The sequence below is a fragment of the Oncorhynchus gorbuscha genome, linkage group LG25 (assembly GCF_021184085.1).
Source record: "Oncorhynchus gorbuscha isolate QuinsamMale2020 ecotype Even-year linkage group LG25, OgorEven_v1.0, whole genome shotgun sequence".
Lineage (NCBI taxonomy): Eukaryota > Metazoa > Chordata > Actinopteri > Salmoniformes > Salmonidae > Oncorhynchus > Oncorhynchus gorbuscha.
In genome coordinates, this window is record NC_060197.1 from 51098919 (window position 1) to 51123918 (window position 25000).

Below are 25000 nucleotides of genomic sequence, written 5' to 3' on the forward strand. Positions count from 1 at the left end.
CAACAAGCTGTTAGAATCCTGGTGAATCAACTAGGATATGACTCAACAAGCTGTTCAGAATCAACAGCTGAGTCAACTTATCCAACAAGCTGTTCAGAATCAACAGGGGAGTCAACTAGAGATATGACTCAACAAGCTGTTCAGAATCAACAGCTGAGTCAACTAGACATATGACTCAACAAGCTGTTCAGAATCAACAGGGGAGTCAACTAGAGATATGACTCAACAAGCTGTTCAGAATCAACAGGTGAATCAACTAGAGATATGACTCAACAAGCTGTTCTGAATCAACCAACTAGAGATATGACTCAACAAGCTGTTCAGAATCAACAGGTGAATCAACTAGAGATATGACTCAACAAGCTGTTCAGAATCAACAGGTGAATCAACTGAGATATGACCAACAAGCTGTTCAGAATCAACAGGGGAGTCAACTAGAGATATGACCAACAAGCTGTTCAGAATCAACAGGGTCAACTAGAGATATGACTCAACAAGCTGTTCAGAATCAACAGGGGAGTCCTAGAGATATGACTCAACAAGCTGTTCAGAATCAACAGCTGGTCAACTAGAGATATGACTCAACAAGCTGTTCAGAATCAACAGGGGAGTCAACTAGAGATATGACTCAACAAGCTGTTCAGAATCAACAGGGAGTCAACTAGAGATATGACTCAACAAGCTGTTCAGAATCAACAGGGGAGTCAACTAGAGATATGACTCAACAAGCTGTTCAGAATCAACAGGGGAGTCAACTAGAGATATGACTCAACAAGTTGTTTTGAATCAACACGTGAGTCAACTAGAGATATGACTCAACAAGCTGTTCAGAATCAACAGGGGAGTCAACTAGAGATATGACTCAACAAGCTGTTCAGAATCAACAGCTGAGTCAACTAGAGATATGACTCAACAAGCTGTTCAGAATCAACAGCTGAGTCAACTAGAGATATGACTCAACAAGCTGTTCAGAATCAACAGGGGAGTCAACTAGAGATATGACTCAACAAGTTGTTCAGAATCAACAGGGGAGTCAACTAGAGATATGACTCAACAAGCTGTTCAGAATCAACAGCTGAGTCAACTAGAGATATGACTCAACAAGCTGTTCAGAATCAACAGGGGAGTCAACTAGAGATATGACTCAACAAGCTGTTCAGAATCAACAGCTGAGTCAACTAGAGATATGACTCAACAAGCTGTTCAGAATCAACAGGGGAGTCAACTAGAGATATGACTCAACAAGCTGTTCAGAATCAACAGGTGAGTCAACTAGAGATATGACTCAACAAGCTGTTCAGAATCAACAGGTGAATCAACTAGAGATATGACTCAACAAGCTGTTCAGAATCAACAGCTGAGTCAACTAGAGATATGACTCAACAAGTTGTTTTGAATCAACACGTGAGTCAACTAGAGATATGACTCAACAAGCTGTTCAGAATCAACAGCTGAGTCAACTAGAGATATGACTCAACAAGCTGTTCAGAATCAACAGGGAGTCAACTAGAGATATGACTCAACAAGCTGTTCAGAATCAACAGGGGAGTCAACTAGAGATATGACTCAACAAGCTGTTCAGAATCAACAGGGGAGTCAACTAGAGATATGACTCAACAAGCTGTTCAGAATCAACAGGGGAGTCAACTAGAGATATGACTCAACAAGCTGTTCAGAATCAACAGGGGAGTCAACTAGAGATATGACTCAACAAGCTGTTCAGAATCAACAGCTGAGTCAACTAGAGATATGACTCAACAAGCTGTTCAGAATCAACAGGGGAGTCAACTAGAGATATGACTCAACAAGCTGTTCAGAATCAACAGGGGAGTCAACTAGAGATATGACTCAACAAGCTGTTCAGAATCAACAGGGGAGTCAACTAGAGATATGACTCAACAAGTTGTTCAGAATCAACAGGGGAGTCAACTAGAGATATGACTCAACAAGCTGTTCAGAATCAACAGGGGAGTCAACTAGAGATATGAATCCATCATTCATTCATGTCTCACTAGGACGTACATACACTTTGATATTTCATCAGATGCTCCTACCCAGAGAGACAGTTAGTGCATTCATCAGTTAGTGCATATCATACTCTACTATACTGTATTCTACTGTTCTCTACTGTACTTTATCATACTCTACTATACTGTATTCTACTGTTCTCTACTGTACTTTATCATACTCTACTATACTGTATTCTATTATACTCTATTCTATTCTACTGTATTATACTCTACTATACTGTATTCTATTATACTCTATTCTATTCTACTGTATTATACTCTACTATACTGTATTCTATTATACTACATTATATTCTACTGTACTCTACTGTACTTTATCATACTCTACTATACTGTATTATATTATACTACATTCTATTCTACTGTACTCTACTGTACTTTATCATACTCTACTTTACTGTATTATATTATACTCTATTCTATTCTACTGTATTATACTCTACTATACTGTATTCTATTATACTCTATTCTATTTTACTTTATTCTACTGTATTCTACTCTACTTTATTCTATTCTACTCTATTGTATTGTACTCTACTGTACTCTACTCTACTTTATTATACTCTACTATACTGTATTCTATTATACTCTATTCTATTTTACTTTATTCTACTGTATTCTACTCTACTTTATTCTATTCAACTCTATTTTATTGTACTCTACTGTTCTCTACTGCACTTTATTATACTCTACTATACTGTATTCTATTATACTCTACTCTACTTTATTCCATTCTACTCTACTTTACTTTATTCTAATCCACCTTACTTTATTCTACTTTACTATACTCTACTTTATTCTACTTTATTCTACTCTACTTTATTCTACTTTATTATACTCTACTTTATTCTACTCTACTTTATTCTACTTTACTATACTCTACTTTATTCTACTCTACTTCATACTACTTTACTATACTCTACTTTATTCTACTTTATTATACTCTACTTTACTATACTCTACTTTATTCTACTTTACTATACTCTACTTTATTCTACTTTATTATACTCTACTTTATTCTACTTTATTATACTCTACTTTATTCTACTTTATTCTACTCTACCTTATTCTACTTTATTATACTTTATTATACTTTATTATACTCTACTTCATTCTACTTTATTATACTCTACTTCATTCTACTTTATTATACTCTACTTTATTCTACTTTCTACTTGATGCTACTTTACCTTATTCTACTTTATTCTACTCTACTTTATTCTACTCTACTTTATTCTACTTTATTATACTCTACTTTACTTTAATCTACTCCACTTTATTTTATTCTACTTTACTTCATTCTACTCTACATTTAAGTCATTTAGCAGACGCTCTTATCCAGAGCGACTTACAAATTGGTGCATTCACCTTATGACATCCAGTGGGACAGTCACTTAACAATAGTGCATCTAAAACTTAGGGGGGTGGGGTGAGAGGGATTACTTAACCTATCCTAGGTATTCCTTAAAGAGGTGGGGTTTCAGGTGTCTCCGGAAGGTAGTGATTGACTCCGCTGTCCTGGCGTCGTGAGGAAGTTTGTTCCACCATTGGGGGGCCAGGGCAGCGAACAGTTTTGACTGGGCTGAGCGGGAGCTGTACTTCCTCAGTGGTAGGGAGGCGAGCAGGCCAGAGGTGGATGAACGCAGTGCCCTTGTTTGGGTGTAGGGCCTGATCAGAGCCTGGAGGTACTGAGGTGCCGTTCCCCTCACAGCTCCGTAGGCAAGCACCATGGTCTTGTAGCTCCGTAGGCAAGCACCATGGTCTTGTACTCTACTTTTTTCTACTTTATTCTACTTAATTCTACTCTACTTTACTTTAATCTACTCCACTTTATTTTATTCTACTTTATTCTACTCTACTTTATTCTACTTTACTATACTCTACCTCATTCTACTCTACTTTACTCTACTTCATTCTACTCTACTTTATTCTACTCTACTTTATTCTACTTTATTCTACTCTACTTTATTCTACTTTATTATACTCTACTTTATTCTACTCTACTTTACTCTACTTTATTCTACTTTATTCTACTCTACTTTATTCTACTTTATTATACTCTACTTTATTCTACTTTATTATACTCTACTTCATTCCACTTTATTATACTCTACTTTATTCTACTTTATTATACTCTACTTCATTCTACTTTATTTAACCCTACTTTATTCTACTTTATTATACTCTACTTCATTATACTTAATTATACTCTGCTTTATTCTACTCTACTTTATTCTACTTTATTATACTCTACTTTATTCTACTTTATTATACTCTACTTCATTCTACTTTATTATACTCTACTTCATTCTACTTTATTATACTCTACTTTATTCTACTTTATTCTACTCTACTTCATTCTACTTTATTCTACTCTACTTTATTCTACTTTATTATACTCTACTTCATTCTACTTTATTATACTCTACTTTATTCTACTTTATTCTACTTTACTCTATTCTAATCTACCTTACTTTATTCTACTCTACTTTACTCTACTTTATTCTACTTTATTATACTCTACTTCATTCTACTTTATTATACTCTACTTCATTCTAATTTATTTAACTCTACTTTATTCTACTTTATTATACTCTACTTCATTCTACTTTATTATACTCTGCTTTATTCTACTCTACTTTATTATACTCTACTTCATTCTACTTTATTATACTCTACTTCATTCTAATTTATTTAACTCTACTTTATTCTACTTTATTATACTCTACTTCATTCTACTTTATTATACTCTACTTCATTCTAATTTATTTAACTCTACTTTATTCTACTTTATTATACTCTACTTCATTCTACTTTATTATACTCTGCTTTATTCTACTCTACTTTATTATACTCTACTTCATTCTAATTTATTTAACTTTATTATATTATACTCTACTTCATTCTACTTTATTATACTCTGCTTTATTCTACTTTTTATTATACTCTACTTCATTCTACTTTATTATACTCTACTTCATTCTAATTTATTTAACTCTACTTTATTCTACTTTATTATACTCTACTTCATTCTACTTTATTATACTACTTCATTCTATTTATTCTACTATTCTACTTTATTATACTCTACTTCATTCTACTTTATTATACTCTACTTTATTCTACTTTATTCTACTCTACTTTACTCTATTCTAATCTACCTTACTTTATTATACTCTACTTTATTCTACTTAATTCTACTCTACTTTACTTTAATCTACTCCACTTTATTTTATTATACTTTATTTCATGATATTCTATTGTAATTATAATCTGTTTTGGGTTCCATGAAGAACCCTCTGTAAAAATGGTTCCTCATAGAACTCCCCGTGAAAAGGTTTCTTCCTTGAACCAAAAGGGGTTCTTCTATGGGGAAAGCCAAAGAACCCTTTTTGGTTCTAGATAGCATCTTTTTTCGAAGTGTATTCTACTTTCTAGGATGTTGGAGTGTTGGAGTTCTTTCAGAGGACAGAGACTAGGACCAACTTCCCCAATGTTCTGCGTTTTTCCATCCCTCCTTGTTCCCTCTCTCTCTCTACCTCCATCGATCCATTCATCCCTCGATCTCTCTCTATGTTATCACCAGGATGTTGGAGTTCTTTCAGAGGACAGAGACCAGGACCAACTTCCCCAATGTTCTGCGTTTCTCCATCCCTCCCTTGTTCCCTCTCTCTCTCTACCTCCATCGATCCATTCATCCCTCGATCTCTCTCTATGTTATCACCAGGATGTTGGAGTTCTTTCAGAGGACAGAGACCAGGACCAACTTCCCCAACGTACTGCGTATCTCCAACCTCGTCATGTACATCGTCATCATCATACACTGGAACGCTTGTCTTTACTACTCTTTCTCCAAGGTACACACACACACACACACACACACACACACACACACACACACACACACACACACACACACACACACACACACACACACACACACACACACACACACACACACACACACACACACACACACACACACACACACACACTGGAACTCTCTTCTACTCATCCTCTTCTTATAATTAATAGTGAATGCTTGTTGTTTGCATTTCTGATTAAGAAATTCATTTAAAATATATATATCTTCCCTCCAAGGCGATTGGTTTCGGAGCTAATAAGTTTGTGTACCCCGACACGACGGACCCTGAGTTTGGCCGTTTGGTCCGGAAATATGCCTACAGGTAGGAGCTCTCATATATCTATCAATATATACCTGAACAGCTCTCATATATCTATCAATATATACCTGAACAGCTCTCATATATCTATCAATATACACCTGAACAGCTCTCATATATCTATCAATATATACCTGATCAGCTCTCATATATCTATCAATATATACCTGAACAGCTCTCATATATCTATCAATATATACCTGAACAGCTCTCATATATCTATCAATATATACCTGATCAGCTCTCATATATCTATCAATATACACCTGATCAGCTCTCATATATCTATCAATATATATCAGCTATATATCTACAATATACACCTGAACAGCTCATAATATAATAATACCTGATCAGCTCTCATATATCTATCAATATATACCTGAACAGCTTTCATATATCTATCAATATATACCTGAACAGCTCTCATATATCTATCAATATATACCTATATACACCTGTAGTCATAATATAGTAATGATGTCGTAAATATATAGTAGTTATATATTAATGATGGAGTAAATATATAGTAGTTATATATTAATGATGGAGTAAATATATAGTAGTTATATATTAATGATGGAGTAATATTATACTAATGCTATCCTATCTTACAGCATGTACTGGTCGACCCTGACACTCACAACTATCGGAGAGACTCCTCCCCCTGTACAGAACTCTGAGTACTTCTTCGTCGTCACAGACTTCCTGGTGGGTGTAGCTTCATATGGATGAGGTCACTTCCTGATTTCAGCTACAGATGCTATCTAAATCTGTGAGAGCTTCAGGGTTATGCAGGCTTTTGTTCCTACGTCATCTCTGTGCTCCAGGTTGGCGTGTTGATCTTTGCTACCATCGTCGGTAACGTCGGTTCCATGATCACCAACATGAACGCTGCCAGGGCAAACTTCCAGGCCAGGATAGATGCCATCAAACAGTACATGACTTTCAGAAAGGTCACCAAGGTAGGATGATAACCTCTGACCCCTGAACCCTAACTCTCTAGGCTCTACAAGGTCCCTAAGGTAGGCTGATCATCCCTGTTACACCTAGGAAGTATTTCTGATATATTTGGATTATATTTCGGATATTTTTTATATATATTAAGATATCATGATAATAGAGTATAATTAGATTATATGTGTTAGATATATTAAGATATATTGATTATACAGTATAATTAGATTATATGTGTTAGATATATTAAGATATATTGATTATACAGTATAATTAGATTATATTTTTTAGATACATTTATATTATATTTCTGATGTATTAGGGTGATATTTCTGGGGAAGAGTGGAAAGAAAGTACTTTTCTCCTTGGGGAATAAAAAAGACAATCTCTTGACCTGCAGGACCTGGAGAAGAGGGTGATCAAGTGGTTTGACTACCTGTGGACCAATAAGAAGGCAGTAGATGAGAGGGAGGTGCTAAAGTTCCTTCCTGATAAACTCAGGGCTGAGATTGCTATCAACGTACACCTGGACACACTGAAGAAGGTAGAGAACTCTCTCTCTCTCTCCCCCTCTCCCTCTCTCTCTCTCTCTCTCTCTCTCTCTCTCTCTCTCTCTCTCTCTCTCTCTCTCTCGAGAACATTGAACTCTCTTTCTGTCCTATTTCTTACATCTCTCTTCATGTTGATCTCCATCACTCCAGAATAGAAGAGTCATTGGAAAAAATGTAATTCCCACCACTCCCTTTGTCCCTCCCCTTCCTCTCTCTCTCTCCCTCCCCTTCCTATCTCCCTTTCTCACCCCTTCCTCTCTCCCTCTCTCCCTCTCTCCCTCCCTCCCCCTTCCTTCTCCACTCCAGAGCTACACTCGCAATAACATCTGCTAACCATGTGCATGTGACCAATAAAATGTTATTTGATTTGAGAAATGCACCTGCTGACTGTGAGGCTGGTCTCCTGGTATTAACGCTCTCTCTGTCTCTTTCTCTCTCTCTCTCTCTCTCTCTCTGTCTCTCTCTCTGTCTCTTTCTGTCTCTCTCTCTCTCTCTGTCTCTCTCTGTCTCTCTTTCTCTCTCTCTCTCTCTCTCTCTCTCTCCCTCTGTCTGTCTGTCTGTCTCTCTCTCTCTCTCTCTCTCTCTCTCTCTCTCTCTCTCTCTCTCTCTCTCTCTCTCTCTCTCGCTCTCTCTCTCTCTCTCTCCCTCTCTCTCTCTCTCTCTCTCTCTCTCTCTCTCTCTCTCTCTCTCTCTCCCCTCGTCTCTGTCTTCTGTCTCTCTCTCTCTCTCTCTCTCTCTCTCTCTCTCTCTCTCTCTCTCTCTCTGTCTCTCTTTGTCTCTCTTTGTCTCTCTCTCTCTCTCTGTCTCTCTCTCTGTCTCTCTCTCTCTCTCTCTCTCTCTCTCTCTCTCTCTCTGTCTCTCTCTGTCTCTCTCTCTCTCTCTCTGTCTCTCTCTCTCTCTCTCTCTCTCTCTCTCTCTCTCTCTCTCTCTCTCTCTCTCTCTCTCTCTCTCTCTCTCTCTCTCTCTCTCTCTCTCTCTCTCTCCAGGTGCGTATCTTTGCTGACTGTGAGGCTGGTCTCCTGGTAGAGTTGGTATTGAAGCTTCAGCCTCAGGTCTACAGTCCAGGAGATTACATCTGTAAGAAGGGAGACATCGGACGAGAGATGTACATCATCAAGGAAGGGAAGCTGGCCGTTGTCGCCGACGACGGGATCAAACAGTTCGTTGTCCTTAGCGACGGGAGCTACTTCGGGGAGATCAGTATTCTGTCCATAAAGGGTTTGTAGGAAGTTATACTTATGGAATATGTTATCAGGTCATTCATTTGGAAGAGGTTACACACAGCGATGGTGAGGAATCAAGATTGGTGTGACAGGAACTATCAAAATAATTAACATACAAGTAGGATATCGGCATGCTAATGATTAGAACGGTTCTTCAGGTTGGGGCAGAGAGGTAAAACACTACTAGACCTCAGACTGGTTCAGAGTTAGGAACACCTGAGGACATCTCAGACTGGTTCATAGTTAGGAACACCTGAGGACATCTCAGACTGGTTCAGAGTTAGGAACACCTGAGGACATCTCAGACTGGTTCATAGTTAGGAACACCTGAGGACATCTCAGACTGGTTCATAGTTAGGAACACCTGAGGACATCTCAGTCTGGTTCATAGTTAGGAACACCTGAGGACATCTCAGACTGGTTCATAGTTAGGAACACCTGAGGACATCTCAGACTGGTTCATAGTTAGGAACACCTGAGGACATCTCAGACTGGTTCATAGTTAGGAACACCTGAGGACATCTCAGACTGGTTCATAGTTAGGAACACCTGAGGACATCTCAGACTGGTTCATAGTTAGGAACACCTGAGGACATCTCAGACTGGTTCATAGTTAGGACATCACTGGTTCATAGTTAGAGGACATCTCAGACTGGTTCATAGTTAGGAACACCTGAGGACATCTCAGACTGGTTCATAGTTAGGAACACCTGAGGACATCTCAGACTGGTTCATAGTTAGGAACACCTGAGGACATCTCAGACTGGTTCATAGTTAGGAACACCTGAGGACATCTCAGACTGGTTCAGAGTTAGGAACACCTGAGGACAACTTAGTCTGGTTCAGACTGGTTCAGAGTGGTTCAGACTGGTTCAGAGTGGTTCAGAGTTAGGAACACCTGAGGACAACTCAGTCTGGTTCAGACTGGTTCAGACTGCTTCAGACTGGTTCAGACTGGTTCTGTTATGCAGGTGAGTGAGGACCCAAAAGCGACTTAACAGAAACAGAGTTTATTCAAGTCCAAACAGAAAACGACAAATCCTGAATCCTTAACAGGAAATGTCCAAACGGGGAATAACAGAAATCCTCTAGTCTGTAGAGGGGAATAACAGGAGAAGCGGCCACAGACTGCAGGTCGCTTCGGGTAGGCGCAGGCCGTAGCTGATAGAGACACCTGCTCACACGCAGCATCTGATGAAGGCAAAAACACGACGGAACAAGAACACAGCGAACAGCAAACAGCAAACAAGGATCCGACAAGGACAGAAGCGGAAACAGAGGGAGAAATAGGGACTTAATCAGAGGGCAAAATAGAGGACAGGTGTGAAAGAGTAAACGAGGTAGTTAGGAGAATGAGGAACAGCTGGGAGCAGGAACGGAACGATAGAGAGAGAGAGAGAGAGGGATAGAGAGAGGGAAAGAACCTAATAAGACCAGCAGGGGGAAACGAATAGAAGAGAAAGCACAGGGACAAGACATGACAATCTATGACAAAACATGACAGGTTCAGACTGGTTCAGACGGGTTCAGACTGGTTCGGACTGGTTCAGACTGGTTCAGACTGGTTCAGACTGGTTCAGACGAGTTCAGGCTGGTTCAGACTGGTTCAGATTGGTTCAGACTGGTTCAGATGGGTTCAGAGTGGTTCAGACTGGTTCAGACTGGTTCAGACTGGTTCAGACTAGTTCAGACTGGTTCAGACTGGTTCAGACTGGTTCAGACTGGTTCAGACGAGTTCAGGCTGGTTCAGACTGGTTCAGATTGGTTCAGACTGGTTCAGATGGGTTCAGAGTGGTTCAGAGTGGTTCAGACTGGTTCAGACTAGTTCAGACTGGTTCAGACTGGTTCAGACTGGTTCAGACTGGTTCAGACTGGTTCAGACTGGTTCAGAGTTAGGAACATGGCTCCACTCCTTCATTTCTGCTGTATTGTCTCCTGATCTGCTGCTGGATACGAACGTAAAGATTCCTCAACTCACAAAGTTGTTTCTGCGCTTCACTTGATACCAGGTTCCAGGGCTGGAAACAGGAGGACTGCTAACATCAGGAGTGTTGGGTACTCTGACCTGTTCTGCCTCTCTAAAGACGACCTCATGGAGGCCCTGTCGGAGTATCCTGATGCTAAAGCCATGTTGGAGGAGAAGGGACGGCAGATCCTGATGAAGGACAACCTGCTGGACTTGGAGGTATAACCCCTCTATAACCCCTCTATAACACCTCTATATAACACCTCTATATAACACCTCTATATAACCCCTCTATATAACCCCTCTATATAACCCCTCTATAACCCCTCTATATAACCCCTCTATAACACCTCTATAACCCCTCTATATAACCCCTCTATAACCCCTCTATATAACCCCTCTATAACACCTCTATAACCCCTCTATATAACCCCTCTATAACCCCTCTATATAACCCTCTATATAACCCCTCTATATAACCCCTCTATATAACCCCTCTATATAACCCCTCTATAACCCCTCTATAACACCTCTATATAACCCCTCTATAACCCCTCTATAACCCCTCTATATAACCCCTCTATAACCACTCTATAACACCCCTCTATAACCCCTCTATAACACCTCTATATAACCCCTCTATATAACCCCTCTATAACACCTCTATAACACCTCTATATAACCTTTCTAGAACACCTCTATATAACACCTCTATAACACCTCTATAACACCTCTATATAACACCTCTATATAACCCCTCTATAACACCTCTATAACACCTCTATATAACACCTCTATATAACACCTCTATATAACACCTCTATAACACCTCTATATAACACCTCTATATAACACCTCTATATAACACCTCTATATAACACCTCTATATAACACCTCTATAACACCTCTATATAACACCTCTATAACAACTCTATAACACCTCCTCTATATTACACCTCTATAACAACTCTATAACACCTCTATATAACAACTATATAAGACCTCTATATAACAACTCTATATAACACCTCTATATAACACCTCTATAAAACACCTCTATATAACACCTCTATATAACACCTCTATAACACCTCTATATAACTCCTCTATAACACCTCTATATAACACCTCTACAACACCTCTATATAACACCTCTATAACGCCTCTCTATACCTAAATATATAAAACCTCTATAGACTTCTATAACATCTCTATAACACCTCTATATAACACCTCTATAACACCTCTATATAACACCTCTATAACACCTCTATAACACCTCTATATAACACCTCTATAACACCTCTATATAACACCTCTATATAACACCTCTATATAACACCTCTATAACACCTCTATATAACACCTCTATAACATCTCTATAACACCTCTATATAACACCTCTATAACACCTCTATATAACACCTCTACAACACCTCTATATAACACCTCTATAACACCTCTATAACACCTCTATATAACACCTCTATAACACCTCTATATAACACCTCTATAACACCTCTATATATCACCTCTATAACACCTCTATATAACACCTCTATAACACCTCTATATAACACCTCTATAACACCTCTATAACACCTCTATATAACACCTCTATATAACACCTCTATATAACTCCTCTATATAACACCTCTATATAACAACTCTATAACACCTCTATAACACCTCTATATAACACCTCTATAACATCTCTATATAACTCCTCTATATAACTCCTCTATATGACAACTCTATAACACCTCTATATAACACCTCTATAACACCTCTATAACACCTCTATAACAACTCTATATAACACCTCTATATAGCACCTCTATATAACTCCTCTATATAACACCTCTATATAGCATCTCTATAACTCATCTATAACACAGCTATAACACAGCTATAACACAGCTGTAACACATCTATAACACAGCTACAACACAGCTGTAACACATCTATAACACAGCTACAACACAGCTATGAAACAGCTATAACACAGCTATAACACAGCTACAACACAGCTACAACACAGCTATAACACAGCTATAACACAGCTACAACACAGCTACAACACAGCTGTAACACATCTATAACACAGCTACAACACAGCTACAACGCAGCTATAACACAGCTATAACACAGCTATAACACAGCTATAACACAGCTACAACACAGCTACAACACAGCTATAACACAGCTATAACACAGCTACAACACAGCTGTAACACATCTATAACACAGCTACAACACAGCTGTAACACATCTATAACACAGCTACAACACAGCCATGAAACAGCTATAACACAGCTATAACACAGCTATGAAACACAGCTACAACACAGCTACAACACAGCTACAACACAGCTATAACACAGCTATAACACAGCTATAACACAGCTATAACACATCTATAACACAGCTACAACACAGCTGTAACACATCTATAACACAGCTACAACACAGCTGTAACACATCTATAACACAGCTACAACACAGCTGTAACACATCTATAACACAGCTACAACACAGCTGTAACACATCTATAACACAGCTACAACACAGCTACAACACAGCTACAACACAGCTATAACACAGCTATAACACAGCTATAACACAGCTACAACACAGCTACAACACAGTAGTTAGGGTTAGTTAGGGTGAAGGACGTGATGCTTGGTCCATGCTGTAGGACAACCTGCTGAACCCGGAATGCTGATTGAGTTACTTTTTGATTGATTGACTGACAAACTGACTGATCAGTTAGCCGACCGACCCACTGACGGATGTATTGATTGATGATTAGGTGGCGAAGAAGGCCCGGACCCCAGGATAGGGAGGAGTTTGGGATATTAATTGATTATCTGATCGACTAACTGACCGACATTGATTAACTCATTAATCAAAAGTATTGATGGTTCACTAGGTGGCGGCGCAGGGCCCGGACCCCAAGGACATGGAAGAGAAGGTGGAGAGGATGACAGCAACGCTGGAGTCCCTCCAGACGCGATACGCCCGGCTCCTCGCCGAACACGAGGCGGGCCAGAGCAGACTGAAACGCAGAGTCACCCGGCTGGAGAAGAAAGTGGTGGCTCCGGTCCAGGAGGTCGAGGAGCTAGGGGTGGAGATGGGTACCGTGGCAACCACAGAGTAGAAGAAATAGTCCCGCTGTTCTGTGTTCATTATGTTTTTGAGGAAGGTCTTACCTACCTACTATAGTTGACTGACTGGAAGTCGCTCTGGGTAAGAGTGTTCGCTAAATTACCATAATATAACGATGTCAGAGCAAGCAGAGCAACGTGGTTGGGAAAGGAACACTGAACAACAGCAGCACGTGGCATCCAGGTGGTAGAGGAATTAGAGTGACACCAAGAGTTGACTGACCTCCCAGTATCTTGAGTGGGTTGTTCCACAGGTGACCAAAAGAGCCATAGAGGGGGGAAACAGCATAGTCTATTTGATATAGTCTTTTCTGAATCGGTACAAAGAGAAAGACAGATCAGAATAACTTTGTATGCTTGTTGTCTTGTTCTGTCCACCAAATATTCACCACCACTTGATGTATAACCTCTAAAAGCCCCATTATCAATAACCTCTAAAAGCCCCATTATCAATAACCTCTAAAAGCCCCATTATCAATAACCTCTAAAAGCCCCATTATCAATAACCTTTAAAAGCCCCATGATGTATAACCTCTAAAAGCCCCATTATCAATAACCTCTAAAAGCCCCATTATCAATAACCTCTAAAAGCCCCATTATCAATAACCTCTAAAAGCCCCATTATCAATAACCTCTAAAAGCCCCATTATCAATAACCTCTAAAAGCCCCATTATCAATAACCTTTAAAAGCCCCATGATGTATAACCTCTAAAAGCCCCATTATCAATAACCTCTAAAAGCCCCATTATCAATAACCTCTAAAAGCCCCATTATCAATAACCTCTAAAAGCCCCATTATCAATAACCTCTAAAAGCCCCATTATCAATAACCTCTAAAATCCCCATTATCAATAACCTCTAAAAGCCCCATTATCAATAACCTTTAAAAGCCCCATGATGTATAACCTCTAAAAGCCCCATTATCAATAACCTCTAAAAGCCCCATTATCAATAACCTCTAAAAGCCCCATTATCAATAACCTCTAAAAGTCCCATTATCAATAACCTCTAAAAGCCCCATTATCAATAACCTCTAAAAGCCCCATTATCAATAACCTCTAAAAGCCCCATTATCAATAACCTCTAAAAGCCCCATTATCAATAACCTTTAAAAGCCCCTGATGAATAACCTCTAAAAGCCCCATTATCAATAACCTCTAAAATCCCCATTATCAATAACCTTTAAAAGCCCCTGATGAATAACCTCTAAAAGCCCCATTATCAATAACCTCTAAAAGCCCCATTATCAATAACCTTTAAAAGCCCCATGATGTATAACCTCTAAAAGCCCCATTATCAATAACCTTTAAAAGCCCCATGATGTATAACCTCTAAAAGCCCCATTATGTATAACCTCTAAAAGCCCCATTATGAATAACCTCTAAAAGCCCCATTATGTATAACCTTTAAAAGCCCCATGATGTATAACCTCTAAAAGCCCCTGATGAATAACCTTTAAAAGCCCCATTATGAATAACCTCTAAAAGCCCCATTATGAATAACCTCTAAAAGCCCCATTATGAATAACCTCTAAAAGCCCCATTATGAATAACCTCTAAAAGCCCCCGATGATGAATAACCTCTAAAAGCCCCCGATGAATAACCTCTAAAAGCCCCATTATCAATAACCTCTAAAAGCCCCTGATGTATAACCTCTAAAAGCCCCATTATGAATAACCTCTAAAAGCCCCATTATGTATAACCTTTAAAAGCCCCTCATGTAGAACATTTAAAAGCCCCATTATCAATAACCTCTAAAAGCCCCATGATGTATAACCTCTAAAAGCCCCATGATGAATAACCTCTAAAAGCCCCATTATGAATAATCTTTAAAAAGCCCCTGATGAATAACCTTTAAAAGCCCCATTATGAATAATCTTTAAAAGCCCCATGATAAATAACCTTTAAAAAGCCCCAAAATAAGCTATTGTTATTATTTGTTGCTTAGAAAGTGATGTATTTTCTATTTTTATGTAATATATTCTCACTATTAAAGTATCCAATGTCTCTAGGTGATATTTGCTGTAAAATACTACTTCATTGATATGTGATATTTGATTTAATAGTATTAATAATAATACACACAGTAGAATTTAAATAATTTACAAACGATCCACAACATACAGTCGGCCTACAAACATTTTGTAAATTACAAACAATAAATTATTACAGTATTTGAAGTGTCAAAATACTTATTGAATATGTTTAATCAATCAATCAATGAACGGATCAATGGATAGGTGAATTGGTGTTTTGGTTGGATCAATATGTTGGAAATAAAAGCTAGTTATTGTACAGTATTGTTACCGTAGTGATGAGCGATGGTATAGTTTAAAGTATAAAGCTGAAGCACTGCAATAAAGACATTTTATAAGGAAGCACTGTCTCATTGTCATTTATATATATGTCCAGAGAAGAGAACAGAATATAAGATTGGACAGTTTATTTCTCAGGCTGCGTTTAGACAGGCAGCCTAATACACAGGCAGCCAAATACACAGGCAGCCGAATACACAGGCAGCCGAATACACAGGCAGCCAAATACACAGGCAGCCGAATACACAGGCAGCCTAATACACAGGCAGCCGAATACACAGGCAGCCGAATACACAGGCAGCCAAATACACAGGCAGCCAAATACACAGGCAGCCGAATACACAGGCAGCCGAATACACAGGCAGCCGAATACACAGGCAGCCTAATACACAATGAAAGACCCACTTCCTGGTGCAAGGCATGTACTGTTTTTGAAAGGGCTTCTGCAAATCATCAAATTCATGAAAACGTGGTCATTTAAGATACTGTGCATTAAGAAATTATTCAGACCCCTTGTCCTTTTTCCACATTTTGTTAGGTTACAGCTGTTATTCTAAAAATTTAAATTATGATCGAAAGGGAGAGATATTTCTAAACAAACAACTTTTTATTATCAGATTCTGCAAATCTGCAGCGGTGAACAGTCACTCAACAGTGCAGAGTTTACGAGCCCAACGAACAGAGTTGGTTCTCAGCTTTTAGAACCTTTTTTCTAGATGCCAGTTCAGCAGGTGTGAGAGCATGATGAGAACAGTACTCCCTTTCTGCTGATAGAATTGTCACTGCTGCTCAAGCTAGCCTCTGTTCTCTTCATATAGCCACACAGCTGTGCCCTTCAAAGATACCAACAGAAGACGATGGACCAACAATAGGTCTCTTTGTCTTTGGCCGTGTGACTAAGTTGAACAGCGGAACCACCAGCTTCTTCTTACAACAAAACAGTTTAGTTCTTCTTCTTCTTTGTTACTCCATAGTTTTGATGTCTTCACTATTATGCTACAATGTAGAAAATACTAACAATAAAGAAAAACATATATATATAATTGAGTTAATAAAGCTGAATGGTCTCTTTCTTGGTTTCTGTGGTGGTGGGGCAGCCAGGGAAAATACAGAGGGTTGGTAATGTTCTCTAGTTGCTCTGTACTGGGTACTGTGGCTTGCATAAGTATTCACCCCTTGGCATTTTTCCTATTTTGTTGCCTATCTTGTGTTCGCTGCTCAGTGAAACGTCCTGTCCTGATTTGTCATAGACGCTTGCTAGAAAACTTTAATGAGCAAGCCTTCCTTCATGAACTGGCCTCTGTAAAATGGTATAGAATCAGCTTTATCCCCTCTGTCGAAAATGTTTTGGACCTAGTCTTTTTGATATTTTCAGTGGTATTGTTAACAAACACGCCCCGTAAAGAAAATGAGAATTAAAAACAGGTTCAGCCCCTGATTTGACCTTGATCTAGCAGAGTTACTCCACCTCAAGAAATTCCGTTTGGTGAAAGTCAAATTAGAAATAAGTGTACTCAGGCTATCCGGGAAGGCCAAAGTTTGTTACTTTAAGGAGCAGTTCTCTCTCTGTGGCTCTAACACCAAGAAGTTCTGGAAAACGGTTAAAGACCTGGAGAATAAACCCTCCTCCTCACAGCTGCCCATGTCCCTTAATGTTGATGATGTGGTTGTTACTGACAAGGAGCACATGGCTGAGCTCTTTAAATCACCACTTCGTTAAGTCAGGATTCCTATTTGACTCAGCCACGCCTCCTTACCTCTCTAACATTTCCTCATCTCCCACCCCTTCTAATGCGACTATCCCTGATGCTCCTCCCTATTTTTGCCCTGCTCTGCTACAAAGTTTCTCCCTGCAGGCGGTCACTGTGAGCCAGGTATTATAGAGGAATGTATTCCCAAAGTTTCTCCTTGAAGGCGGTCATTGTGAGCCATGTATTATAGAGGACTGTATTCCCAAAGTTTCTCCCTGCAGGCGGTCATTGTGAGCCATGTATTATAGAGGACTGTATTCCCAAAGTTTCTCCCTGCAGGCGGTCATTGTGAGCCAGGTATTATAGAGGACTGTATTCCCAAAGTTTCTCCCTGCAGGCGGTCATTGTGAGCCATGTATTATAGAGGACTGTATTCCCAAAGTTTCTCCCTGCAGGCGGTCATTGTGAGCCATGTATTATAGAGGACTGTATTCCCAAAGTTTCTCCCTGCAGGCGGTCATTGTGAGCCAGGTATTATAAAGGACTGTATTCCCAAAGTTTCTCCCTGCAGGCGGTCATTGTGAGCCATGTATTATAGAGGACTGTATTCCCAAAGTTTCTCCCAAACAGGCTTTCGGGGAAACACCAAATAAAAATGTGATTCACATTTAAAAAAAAAATAAAAAACAATTATTCAGATTTTCAAACAGTCCATTTAATAAGGCCCGTGTCCGTAGAGACACATAGCAGGTGTAGTACAGGTGCAGGTGCAGTACTGCTACTACCAGCAGTACTACACAGTTGACGACACAAGATGTTTTGGTTCCATGAGTACATCCAATGCTAGAATCAGTCATTCTACATTTGTTGTGGAAATTTAGCAAGTTGAGATGACGAAACTGCTTGGTGTAACCCTCGATTGTAAACTGTCATGGTCCAAACATATTGATGCAGTAGTAGCTAAGATTGGGAGAAGTGTGTCTATAATAAAGTGATGCTCTGCCTTAACAGCCCTATCAACAAGGCAGGTCCTACAGGTCCTAGTTTCTACCTTCTTAACAGCACTATCAACAAGGCAGGTCCTACAGGCCCTAGTTTCTACCTTCTTAACAGCACTATCAACAAGGCAGGTCCTACAGGCCCTAGTTTCTACCTTCTTAACAGCACTATCAACAAGGCAGGTCCTACAGGCCCTAGTTTCTACCTTCTTAACAACACTATCAACAAGGCAGGTCCTACAGGCCCTAGTTTCTACCTTCTTAACAACACTATCAACAAGGCAGGTCCTACAGGCCCTAGTTTCTACCTTCTTAACAGCACTATCAACAAGGCAGGTCCTACAGGCCCTAGTTTCTACCTTCTTAACAACACTATCAACAAGGCAGGTCCTACAGGCCCTAGTTTAGTCACACCTTGACTACTGTTCAGTCGTGTGGTCAGGTGCCACAAAAAAGGACTTAGGAAAATTGCAGTTGTCTCAGAACAGGGCAGCACGGCTGGCCCTTGGATGTACACAGAGAGCTAATATTAATAACATTAATAATATGCATGTCAGTCTCTCCTGGCTGAAAGTGGAGGAGAGATTGACTTCATCACTACTTTTATTTATGAGAAGTATTGTCATGTTGAATGCACCGAGCTGTCTGTCTAAACTACTGGCACACAGCTCAGACACCGATGCATACCCCACAAGACATGTCACCAGAGGTCTCCTCACAGTTCCCAAGTCCAGAACAGACTATGGGAGGCTCACAGTACTACATAGAGACATGACTACATGGAACTCTATTCCATATCATGTAACTCATGCCAGCAGTAAAATTTGATTTAAAAAAACAGATTAAAAAACACCTTATGGAACAGCGGGGACTGTGAAGCAACACAAACACACACGCACACACATACACACATACACACATACACACACGATAACATACGCACTATACATACACATGGATTTAGAAAAAGCAAGGGGCCTAGACAGCTGCCCTGGGGAATTCCTGATTCTACCTGGATTGTATATACTGAGGAGTAGCTTCCGTCTGGCCACTCTACCATAAAGGCCTGATTGGTGGAGTGCTACAGAGATGGTTGTCCTTCTGGAAGGTTCTCCCATCTCCACAGAGGCACTCTGGAGCTCTGTCAGAGTGACCATCGGGTTCTCAGTCACCTCCCTGACCAAGGCCTTTCTCCCCCGATTGGTCAGTTTGGCCGGGAGGCCAGCTCTAGGAAGAGAATTGGCGGTTCCAAACTTCTTCCATTTAACAATGATTGAGGCCACTGTGTTCTTGGGGACATTCAATGCTACAGAAATGTTTTGGTACCCTTCCCCAGATCTCGACACAAACCTGTCTCAGCGCTCTTCGGACAATTCCTTCGACCTCATGGATTGGTTCTTACTCTGCCATTCACATTCAACAATGTGACCGTATATAGACAGGCGTTTGCCTTTCCAATCAATTGAATTGACCACAGGTCGACTCAAATCAAGTTGTAGAAACATCTCAAGGATGATCAACTTAAAACAGGCTGCACCTGAGCTCAAATTTGAGTCTAATCTCAAAGGGTCTGAATACTTATGTAAATAAGGTTTTTCTGTTTTTTATTTATTTGTATTTTTCATACATTCGCCCAAGATTTCAAAAAACCTGTTTTCACTTTGTCATTATGGGGCATTTACATTTACGTCATTTAGCAGACGCTCTTATCCAGAGCGACTTACAAATTGGTGCATTCACCTTATGACATCCAGTAGAACGGTCACTTAACAATAGTGCATCTATTCACCTTATGACATCCAGTCATTATGTGTGTAGATTGATGCCGATTGTTATTTATTTAATCAATGTGGATGTTGATTAAGGAGTGCCCCCCGGCACCTCTCTGATTCAGAGGGGTTAAATGTGGATGTTGATTAAGGAGTGCCCCACGGCACCTCTCTGATTCAGAGGGGTTAAATGTGGATGTTGATTAAGGAGTGCCCCCCGGCACCTCTCTGATTCAGAGGGGTTAAATGTGGATGTTGATTAAGGAGTGCCCCCGGCACCTCTCTGATTCAGAGGGGTTAAATGTGGATGTTGATTAAGGAGTGCCCCCGGCACCTCTCTGATTCAGAGGGGTTAAATGTGGATGTTGATTAAGGAGTGCCCCCGGCACCTCTCTGATTCAGAGGGTTAAATGTGGATGTTGATTAAGGAGTGCCCCACGGCACCTCTCTGATTCAGAGGGGTTAAATGTGGATGTTGATTAAGGAGTGCCCCACGGCACCTCTCTGATTCAGAGGGGTTAAATGTGGATGTTGATTAAGGAGTGCCCCCGGCACCTCTCTGATTCAGAGGGGTTAAATGTGGATGTTGATTAAGGAGTGCCCCGGCACCTCTCTGATTCAGAGGGGTTAAATGTGGATGTTGATTAAGGAGTGCCCCCGGCACCTCTCTGATTCAGAGGGGTTAAATGTGGATGTTGATTAAGGAGTGCCCCCGGCACCTCTCTGATTCAGAGGGGTTAAATGTGGATGTTGATTAAGGAGTGCCCCCGGCACCTCTCTGATTCAGAGGGGTTAAATGTGGATGTTGATTAAGGAGTGCCCCCGGCACCTCTCTGATTCAGAGGGGTTAAATGTGGATGTTGATTAAGGAGTGCCCCCGGCACCTCTCTGATTCAGAGGGGTTAAATGTGGATGTTGATTAAGGAGTGCCCCACGGCACCTCTCTGATTCAGAGGGGTTAAATGTGGATGTTGATTAAGGAGTGCCCCCGGCACCTCTCTGATTCAGAGGGGTTAAATGTGGATGTTGATTAAGGAGTGCCCCCGGCACCTCTCTGATTCAGAGGGGTTAAATGTGGATGTTGATTAAGGAGTGCCCCACGGCACCTCTCTGATTCAGAGGGGTTAAATGTGGATGTTGATTAAGGAGTGCCCCGGCACCTCTCTGATTCAGAGGGGTTAAATGTGGATGTTGATTAAGGAGTGCCCCCGGCACCTCTCTGATTCAGAGGGGTTAAATGTGGATGTTGATTAAGGAGTGCCCCCGGCACCTCTCTGATTCAGAGGGGTTAAATGTGGATGTTGATTAAGGAGTGCCCCACGGCACCTCTCTGATTCAGAGGGGTTAAATGTGGATGTTGATTAAGGAGTGCCCCACGGCACCTCTCTGATTCAGAGGGGTTAAATGTGGATGTTGATTAAGGAGTGCCCCCGGCACCTCTCTGATTCAGAGGGGTTAAATGTGGATGTTGATTAAGGAGTGCCCCCGGCACCTCTCTGATTCAGAGGGTTAAATGTGGATGTTGATTAAGGAGTGCCCCCCGGCACCTCTCTGATTCAGAGGGTTAAATGTGGATGTTGATTAAGGAGTGCCCCCGGCACCTCTCTGATTCAGAGGGGTTAAATGTGGATGTTGATTAAGGAGTGCCCCACGGCACCTCTCTGATTCAGAGGGGTTAAATGTGGATGTTGATTAAGGAGTGCCCCCCGGCACCTCTCTGATTCAGAGGGGTTAAATGTGGATGTTGATTAAGGAGTGCCCCACGGCACCTCTCTGATTCAGAGGGGTTAAATGTGGATGTTGATTAAGGAGTGCCCCACGGCACCTCTCTGATTCAGAGGGGTTAAATGTGGATGTTGATTAAGGAGTGCCCCCCGGCACCTCTCTGATTCAGAGGGGTTAAATGTGGATGTTGATTAAGGAGTGCCCCCCGGCACCTCTCTGATTCAGAGGGTTAAATGTGGATGTTGATTAAGGAGTGCCCCCCGGCACCTCTCTGATTCAGAGGGGTTAAATGTGGATGTTGATTAAGGAGTGCCCCCCGGCACCTCTCTGATTCAGAGGGGTTAAATGTGGATGTTGATTAAGGAGTGCCCCCCGGCACCTCTCTGATCCAGAGGGGTTAAATGTGGATGTTGATTAAGGAGTGCCCCCCGGCACCTCTCTGATTCAGAGGGGTTAAATGTGGATGTTGATTAAGGAGTGCCCCCCGGCACCTCTCTGATTCAGAGGGGTTAAATGTGGATGTTGATTAAGGAGTGCCCCCCGGCACCTCTCTGATTCAGAGGGGTTAAATGTGGATGTTGATTAAGGAGTGCCCCCCCGGCACCTCTCTGATTCAGAGGGGTTAAATGTGGATGTTGATTAAGGAGTATACCCCCCCGGCACCTCTCTGATTCAGAGGGGTTAAATGTGGAAGCCACATTTCATTTGAAGGAATTCGGTTAACTAGTTATCCTCCTCCCCATGTAAGAATGAGGCTGTAACGTAACAAAGGGCTCTGAACACCTTTCTGAATTCACTCTATATAGTTTTAATTTATTTGACTCTTTTTTTAAAACAGGTGCATTAAATATTTTGAAAGCTGAGAAAGTTGAAGTTTATTTTAGTCTCTACTTAATGGATGTGAAATTAAAAGAAATCTAAATTAACATTTTATCTTAAAAATCGAACCCTGAGACACAAACATTTCCGTATTTGCAAAATCAACCACTTATCAAGCGTCAGTGATGCTGTTTGTTTCTCATGTTGTAAATTCCAGCTTGCTTGAAATTCTGTTTTACCCTAGTTGGTAATTATGTTATTTTGCATCCTGTGGTGTATGCAAGAATGTCCCAGGGGCTCATCTATCCGAACCACCTCTTTGGTACAGCCTCTCCCATAGGTCATTTGGCGACCCGCTACGAGAATGTTGGGTTACGGGTGTAACCTTGGTTCTCTGAGTAGAGCAATAGGTCGCAAACCGTACGTGCCTTTCCTCCGTGGGGTTCTAGTAGGCTGGACAATATAATGTTTGGAAGGCAAGTTGGTGCCACGGTGCTCAACAGATCTAATTAGGAGCTTGCAGGGTGAAAAATTCCTTAAAACAAGGCCTGTTTTTCTGTGATTACTTCAAAACGACGGCAAGCAGCTGGAAAAATATGGTCATATTATGAAACTGGTCTCCACAGTGGATGCAATTAACTAGTTTTTATCAGAAAAAAGCGTTGTTAAAAATGTCATGGGTCCAGCCTAGTTCTAGTGGAGTAATAGACAGTAAACATATTCAGCATCTCAATCACATCGCATGAGGAGGTGTTTCCATAGATCGTTTAGCTACCCGTTACACTACTCAGAGAACCAAGGTTATATCCGTGTAGTGGACTTCTTGCACAGCGTTGGTTTGACACGTTGCAAAGTCCCCTTTACTTCGTTATACTTTTGGACTTGTAGTTTTTGACACACCGGCTCACCAGTAATTGAAGCGACAACGACTACTGTTAATCACTACAATTCCCAGCCTGCACCACAGTGGTTGGAGTTTGCGCAGTGAGTGGCCCTGTGTAGGCGAGCGGCGTGTCAGTGAACGGTCTGGTATGTCTGCATGAATCAATGAAACAAACAATATTACAGAATTCAGAGTTTGTTAATTCCTTAAATCTCAGTACTGTAATGCATGGGTGTTGCGAATATTGCAGTTGTGTATTTGTTGTGATAGCTAGAGTCACTATCCCGAATGACAAAGCGAGCTAGCCGTCAGTTGGCCGGCTAGCTATTAGCTGTCACCAACAACATGAACTTGCACTTGGTATATAATATTTCCTTCAACTCTTGGTGAACTCGCCAGATCATCAATAACTCCTTTTAAAACAGCCAGCTATAGCTTTTCTCATTAGGAAACTGTCGGCGAGTTTGTTAGCTAGCCCTCTGTAGAAACATAGCCAGCCCTGTGGATTATTGGTGGTATATGATGCTAGCTTTCATCAGCTAGCTAACTTATTCAGACGCGCAATCTGCTTTCTGGATATATCTGATATCTGGGGAACTTGTTAAGCTTAGTGGCTGTCTGCATGTTCGGCCGGTGCATGGAAGTGCCCCTCTCTCGCAGTCAGGCGTATATCCCGAGGACCTGTATGAAAATAGCACACTACATAGGGAATATATTGCCA

At 40.7% G+C, this 25000-nt stretch overlaps 1 protein-coding gene and 1 pseudogene across 1 annotated transcript in view; both read left to right on the top strand.

Moving 5' to 3' along the window:
* LOC124014602 overlaps positions 1-15534 on the top strand; it is a 24841-nt pseudogene extending 9307 nt beyond the window's left edge.
* Positions 15535-24179: 8645 nt separating this feature from the next.
* LOC124014258 (NF-X1-type zinc finger protein NFXL1-like) overlaps positions 24180-25000 on the top strand; it is a gene marked incomplete at its 3' end in the record, with an annotated part of 60471 nt that continues 59650 nt past the window's right edge. The window contains 1 exon segment of the mRNA XM_046329068.1: positions 24180-24425.